This window comes from Cupressus sempervirens, chromosome 4 (assembly GCF_028749045.1).
Source record: "Cupressus sempervirens isolate cs-2001-9-10 chromosome 4, ASM2874904v1, whole genome shotgun sequence".
Lineage (NCBI taxonomy): Eukaryota > Viridiplantae > Streptophyta > Pinopsida > Cupressales > Cupressaceae > Cupressus > Cupressus sempervirens.
The window spans coordinates 687,563,760-687,572,169 of NC_143121.1; positions in this window are offsets into that span (position 1 = coordinate 687,563,760).

Genomic DNA, 8,410 nt, shown 5'->3' on the forward strand with positions numbered 1-8,410 from the left:
GAATAAATGGAAAACTTAGCACTCATTGGATCTAAGTGATGCTCATAGAGGTGAAGCACTGGGACTTCCTGGGAGTTCACCCATTCCAGTACTACTACAACATGAGCATGCTTATCTATGGAGTTTCCTCTGTGTTTAAACCCAAAGCTTGCAACCCCATTTGCAAAACCTTCACCAAGTGTTGTGCTAAGTGTTTCATTTATTCTCATGAGAAATAGATTCATGTTGAATCACTACTCATGAAACATGGGTCAATGAATTTGACTCAAAATCACATAGTTAAATCCTGATAGCAATATCACAATTTGACTTGCGATGGAAACTATCTCCTACTTATCAATTGATGAGGTTAAGGGGCTTTCTAATGAATGGTTCATAAGGCACAAAACTTGTTGAAGGGTTTGCAAATGGGGTTGCAAGCTTTGGGTTTAAACATGGAGGAAACTCTGTAGTTAAGCACACTCAGGCTGGAGTAGTACGGGGATGGGTGACCTCCTGAGAAGTCTCGGTGCTTCACCCCTGTGAGAATCACCTAGATCCAATTAGTGCTAAGTGTTCCATTTATTCTCATGCAAAATGGATTCATGTTGAATCATTACTCATGAAACATGGGTCAATGAATTTGACTCAAAATCACACAGTTAAATCCTTATATTAATGTTCAATTTACCAAATGATTTGATTCAAACTAAGTCTCACGGTTCATAAGGGATAAAAAAATATAACAAGAAAATTAATGTCAAATAACAAGGAGTATAGAAATTTTTGGAGTTGATGAAATCCAACTTTGAAGATGCCCAAGATCACCTACATGCAAAAACCTATCAAAGAGAAGCCAAGGAAGGAAGAGCATGGAGCAAGGGAAAAACCCTAAATGGACATGAGAGACAATAATTATGCAAAAATAATGAAATTGTATTTACAATATGAAAGAAGTGATATGAGTTATACAATGAGGGAGCTCGAATATAAAGAGCTCCAAGAATATCCTAGAAGAAGCTAGAAGATGCTAGGAGATAAGTGTGACAACTAAGCATACATCCACATGAGGTGGAAAGTCCTTGAACAAGGTGAGAGGATGAGTATGACTTAGTAGAGAACAAACTCCTGTATTGTCAACAACTTATAACAAACTCCTAGACTACAACTAATAAATAAAATGCATTTACCTAGGTAAGGTTAAGTAAATAGAATAAATAATTAGTAAATTAATTATTTACTCTAACAGAAACACAACATGATCATCATGTATAATCCATTTTCATATGTGGTATGTGGAACAAAAAAGATTGGCATAGATTGAGACTTATCATTATGCAGTGCTACATAAAATATTGGTAATTTTCTCACTACAAATTCAATACCTAAAATGACTAGTTCTTGGAAGTAGGGTAATTTTATGTTTTTAAAAATCTTTAAAGGGCAGATGAAGGCTCAAATTCTACATCATGGGAAGTAGTATAAACTTAAAATGAGTGAAGAAATGGACCAAAACATAATAAAGAAGATGGAAGATAATAATACAAGTATTTATTGTGGTTTGGCAAAAAATTTCATAGATACACACTTCAGTAGGGAATTATTAATTAATCTAGAACACAACTAGATACAATACATGACTAAATAAATCTATTTATGCATTAATAGTGACTATCAAAAAATTATCTCAAGAAGAGGAAAAGTCAATGTGACTATTACAGTTCATACCTTAACAATCTCCCCTATGAAATCCAACCTGTAGAGTGATGTACCACAACATTCCCTACTCATTTAAAATATTAGAGAACAATGGGACCTTGAGACAATCTCAAGATTTTCAAAGTTTGTTCTACTATACTATGAATGAGTATTTTCCAAATTAAATTGGAGTTAAAAAAAAAATTCTCCTCCAATTGTTCGCATTTCCTTAAATGAGATTATTGAATTTTTGAATTTCATCTGATTCTGTTGGTTTTGAAACTTCAAAATATGTAGAAGAGAGAGATTCTCTAATGTACTTGAATAATTTAGTGTTTCTTCTTCTTAGCAAGCTGCATCATTTATGGAGAGTGATCCAAAATTACTTGTATGCTTTCGATGATCTTCTTACCAAATTTAAAATTGGGAAGTACCCTTTTATCTCCTGCCACAAATTTATTGGTAGATGAAATATAGTTCCATATTCTCCATTATGCTACTCCACATCACAAACTACATTTTTCTCAAGAAAAATCCTTGACATTATCTTTTGAGAAAATGCTCCCATAGTCAAGAAATCCTCTATCATATGAACAAATGTAGTTCTCAAAATCTCTATAATGGAAGTTCATTAATGCATTCCACTATGCTTCGATTGCTACAATTTGCATCAGTAAATCATCAGAGTCCTTAATCTCTATCATTCCATTGGCATCTAGATCATGCACATTCTTGAACTCCAAGCTCTCATTAGCCTTCTTGAACTCTGTAACCCTTGCACTCCTTAGATCTCCAATTACAAGGCACCTAGAATCCTCTTGTGATTTCTTTTCACCAAGAGGAAACTTGTCACTCAATTATTCAAACAATTTTGTATGATAAAGATCCTCTAAATAGATCTTCCCACCATTCTCTTCTTCCTTAAACACAGTTTGTTCAAAAAACTCCTGCTCTTTTTCAAAGTTATCTTTTTCAATTTTCATTATACTATAGAAAACCTCTAACTTATAATACAAACAAAAAGATGGGTTTTCAATAGGAAATTTTGTTTCTTTAGCCTCATATATTATTCTTCTTGATACTCAGCCTTAGATAAACATCAACTTCATCAACTTCACCCTTTCTTTCTTTCACAAGCTCCTCCTCAGGCTTATCTTCATCTTCACTTTCTTAAGCATTCTCCTTTTTAGGGGAATCTAAACTTTTGAGAAATTCTTCAATGATAAAATCAACATTGCCATCTTATTCCTCCATCTCTATATAACCTAACCTATGACCCATGGCTTATGGACCAACCATTCTTTCACTATTCCTACATCCACACTCCAACACGAAATTAAATAGAATAAACAAGATGATGACAATAACACAACTATTTATTTTGGTTTTACAAAAGTTTTCCTATATCCACACTCTAATAGGGTATTATTATATTAATCAATAAAACATCTAGATACAATACATAAATGCATACATATATTTATACATTCACAATGACTACCAAAAAATAGTCACAAGAAGTTAAATAATCAATGTGACTATTGGACTTTCATATCTTGTAATACCCCTCATTTTCTATGATTATATTCTTAGTTGCTGAAGCTCTATATGACTCTCCTATAGATGTGTTAATCCTTACTTGATATTTGAAATACAATAATTTGATATATTGAGTAATTTATTATGTCACATTGTAATAATTTCCTACTTGCAGTGATGCTGATTTAATTACTTTTATGATGATGTCATATGATGTGTCTTTGAGACATGTTTATTCTGCCCTCTTGATGATAAGATATTCATGTTAGAATATGACATTATTTGTATTTAGATTTTACTATTATTCTTACCCCATACTTGAATGTGTAGAGTATTTGTGTATTTTTATATTTATGTTCGATGTGTTAAATATGGTTGAGTGAGGGAGTCATTATCACATGCTAGTTGAGATCTACAAGATGTACCGGTCACCACCATTATTTATTTAACTTAGATATATATGAACATGTACATGCTAGTATTTTATACAGATTTGCAGGTGTTGGGCATCAAATTCTCTAAATTGCCAAGATGAGTGTGCCCTATCACAATAAGTCAATGGTAAGAGTGAGGAGATAATATTCTGGTCCAATCCCAACTATAGCCTAATTACTTATTCTGAGAAGGAGAACATGTATCTGAATCTCCACCATTTTGAAACCCATGAGTTTATCTTTGGATGTGTTGTTTAAATTTGAATTTTTGTTAGTTTTGGTAATGTTACTTTCATGTGGATTTGGCTTAGTGACTTATTTGGAAAATGATTTACTTATAATATTTGGGTTGATCATATAATATTGATAATTATTAAATGTTATTTGATTAAAATGAAAATACTAAAATATGAGAATATTTTATTAATTAAAAATTAATTAAATATGTGCTTTAATTTAAAAGACTTAATTTGAAAGTCCAAATTTGAAAAATTGGTTAAAGAGAAATCAAAATATGATGATATTTAACTAATAAGAAATTAATCGAATATATGCTTTAGTTTAAAAGATTTAATTTAAAAGGCTACTTGAAGAAGTTGCATTAAAAACAAAATTAAAAGATTAAAGATTTAATATTACTTTATTATACTTATTTAATTACTAATAATTAATTTAGAGTTGCATTTAAATAATGAGCTTTAATTATTATTAATTTAAATAATAAGCTATACTTTAAATAGTGCTTTCACTAATTAATAAAGTGGAGGAAAATAAAATTAAAAAATAGTTAATTAAAAAGGTTTTTAAGTGTACATGAAAGGATTAAACAATTAAAATATTAATATTTTAAATAAAATTATTGACTTTCAAATAATTAGAGAATAGGAACCCTAGTGAGGATTATGGTTCTTTATTAGGGGGTTGGTAGTTCACTTGAGAAAACAAAAAGTTTTGGGGAGCAAAATTTAGAATTGGAGCAAAAGAATTGTTTAAAGTTTTCGAGGGTTTGGATTTGCATGCATTTGCAGATTGTCTCAGATTTTAGCTATGATTTTGAGGTAGGGTTTGAAAATTCATTGTATAATTTTATAGAAAGATTTATCTACTTTGTGTTTTCTTGTGTGCTTGCATAATGCTTATTAATTTATTATATTAATTTTGGATAAAGAATTATGTAGTAGATTTTGAAAAAGAAAACTTATTGATCAAAAAAACATAACTGAGAAAAATTGTATAAAAATCTACAAAATTATAATGGTTGTATTTGAAAGGCATTTTCTATTAAAGAAAAAATTCAATTATAGAAAATTGGAAGAAAACAACAAATTAAACAAGTAGAGTTTCAAGTTTAAATTTGTCATCAAAAGTATAAAATTATTGTGAATGTTATAAATAAAGATAAATATTCTTCTTGTATTTAAAATAATTTTGTTGCAAAATTTAATGGAGAAGCAAAAGATTAATTGAGAGGAAAAGCTAAATGAATGCATGCATGTGAAAAGAGATATACTAAAAATAGGAAACTAAGTATATTATGGTTGCATGATTTGAGAGATCAAAGGTATGTTTTAAAAATATATAATTTAATATTTAGACTTATTTGTTTGATAAAAAATAAAAAAATGTATTTTTAATAATTATTAATTAATTTTGAAAAAATATTAAAAAAATTATTCTAATGTTTTTTGTTATTCTTTATTAATTTTGAAAATTAAATAAATATTATTCATTTAGTTATAAAGTGAATGTTATTATTGTTGATTCTTTAAGTATAGTTAAACTCATAGTTGCATATAAATAAGTTTAGATTTATCAATGAAAGAGGGAACTTAATCAATATATTTATAATTTTATTATATTTTAAGAGAAGTTGTGATGTAGTTCACTTTATACTCATCTAGTTAATAACTATTTGGCTTTATGAGGGAAATTATAAATAATTTAGTTAAAGTTATAGTTTTATCTCTAGTTGCATTATAAATTGAAGGAAGAGTAAATATTAATATTGGACTTAAATAGAAGTCAAATTAATATTTGAAAAATGAAATTGGTATTAATATTTAACCTAATAATGTACATTTATGTTATTGATTTAAGATTATTTAAATTAATAACATGATAATATTGCATGATATTTTACATGCACAAGAGATTTGACATTTAAATACATATTGATTTAAATAATTATATTAGCATAACAATTTATATTAACATATATATTCTTACTTTATTTCTAAACACATCCTTATGATCCAAGTTAAATAATAGAAATGATAGATTTAAATTATATGGCCGAAAACTATGTGTTTTTTTTGTATTCTATTTATAGTCTTGTGATATTTATTTTCATAATGGTTTTTCTTTTTGAGTTGTTTAGATGGGCGAGTTAGAGTGTGTACTAGAGGCATTTCTGAGATTTCTTTTATGATTATTTGAGTTGATGTCATGATATACTTTATGATTTGATTTTAGAATGTTATTGGGCATATATGAGAACTTGGGTTTTCAAAACCAATGTTATTTTTGGGTTGCCTGTTAAGGAACCAAATTTAACCAGTATTATTATTTTTGTATGGGACACAACTATGGTTTGTGAGGTTTGGAGAGGTAGTCTAGATTCATTTCTATAGGAGTGGCATGCAATAAGGGTCGAGATCCAATGTGGCTTCTAAGGTAACTCATTCTAAGTTGTGTAAGAAGTGATAATATAGTAATCTTAAAATATTTAGACACACATTAAAAAGAAAAGTAAGAGATTAGTCCAATTCAGTAATCTTAAAATATCTGCATGTGTCATGTTGGGGCTCCAACATCTAGAGTGATTAGTCTAGGGTAACTCAATGCTTGAGGGTTCGAGGTCTAAGGAGAGACTAGTCTAGGGTAAATCTTGAGTAGTTTGACAATGTGATGATAGTCCCTAGTATGTATCTCAAGTGTCCTTCATGGTTTTTTTATATTTTCTTCTAGTGGTGTACTTTCTGGATATTAGTTTTGATGGTGTATTTATTTTGATTTGTTACTTATTGATTGTATGTCGTCTATTGTTGAAAGTTGACTTTTATTGATGAGTGTTAGCTAATTATTAGAGGTGTACTTATCATTAGGAAACTTATTGTTGGTGATTTATTTTTATTGATGATGGTTAATATCAGTTGATTATTATTTTTGGACATGTAGCCTTTGACTTATGCTAGATACCTATCATTGACTTTATCTTAATTTTTTATACTTGATTTATACTTGGTACCTGGATGTTGACTTAGTGTGTGATGTTGGTATTGGTATGGGTGTCCTTTCGATTCTAATTATCTCTTCTTCTTGAGTATTTTGTGTTTCCCTTGAGGTAGTTTTGGCTTTTAGAATTCCTTGCCTAGGATTGTCTTATGATTTGATTATTTGTGTATGGATCATACGTTATATCTCTTACATGGTGGGAGTGAGAGATGGATTAGGTGACCAAACGATTGAGAGGAAGTGTCTTCTTACCATTTGGCTGCCCCTTAGATTTGCAAATATTGGATGCTCATTGGTGTAGTTGTACCCTTTATCATTCTTATTCTTATCTTGGAGACTTTAATTCATTTGATGCATCTATGTATTATGTACTTTGAGATCCTATGAGATATTGTATTGTATATTAATGTACTTGTCTCTATTATTCATTTGATATGTTCTCATTACATTAGTTGTATTTATGCATCTTCTTATGACATGATGTATGCATTCTTTTTATGATTCATCAACATGTTTAGAAGACTTAAACTAATTATTATAAACATCTTAAATGTGAGTCAACGTGAAGGAACCATTGAGGTATGGAAAACTGTATTTTTAATTTCTTATGTGTACTTCATGTGTATGTGTATATTGCTTCAACATTGTTATCTTGTGATGTTTAAACTTTAAAAAATAGTTTAGTAAACATTGTAACATATTACATTTATTTCTCTTGGGTTCCCGAGTGGAGCATTACCTCTAGTATAAGAGCCTGAGTTTGAGCGCTGAGAACACTGGGTATATTGTGCATTATTAGTTAACAAGTAGTTAAACTTTTAACAAAATTAAACAACAAGAATTATCAACAAAAAATATTAACAACACAATTGGAAGTAGTAAAACTTGGATTCATAACTTGGTGTTTCAAATGCTATTTTGTGACTGTATATTTCATCTTTTTTTTCTTTTTCTTTTTTTCTATTTGAGTAGAAATAGTCAACTTTGAGGAGTAAGCCTATTTTAAGGGGGATGTAATACACCTCATTTTCTATCATTATATTCTTAGTTGTTAAAGTTCTATATGACTCTCCTATATATGTGTCAATCCTTATTTTATATTTGAAATGTAATACTTTGATATGTTGAGTAATTTATTATGACAAGCTGTAATGATTTCCTACTTGCAATGATGATGATTTAATTGTTCTTAGTTAATTGAATTACTTTAATGATGATGTCATATGATGTGTCTTAGAGAGATGTTTATTATGTCCTCATGATGATGAGATAGTCATGTTAGAATATGATGTTATTTATACTTAAGATTTAGTATAATAGTTACATCATACTTGTACATGTGTATATTTTATATTTATGTTCAACATACCTAATATGGTTGAGGGAGGTTGTCATAGTCACTTGGTAGTTGGGATCTACACTATGTATCACTCATCACCATTGTTTGTTTAACTTAGATAAATATATGCACATGTACATGCCCAACATCAACTTCCCTGAATTGCCAGGATGAATGTGCCCAATTG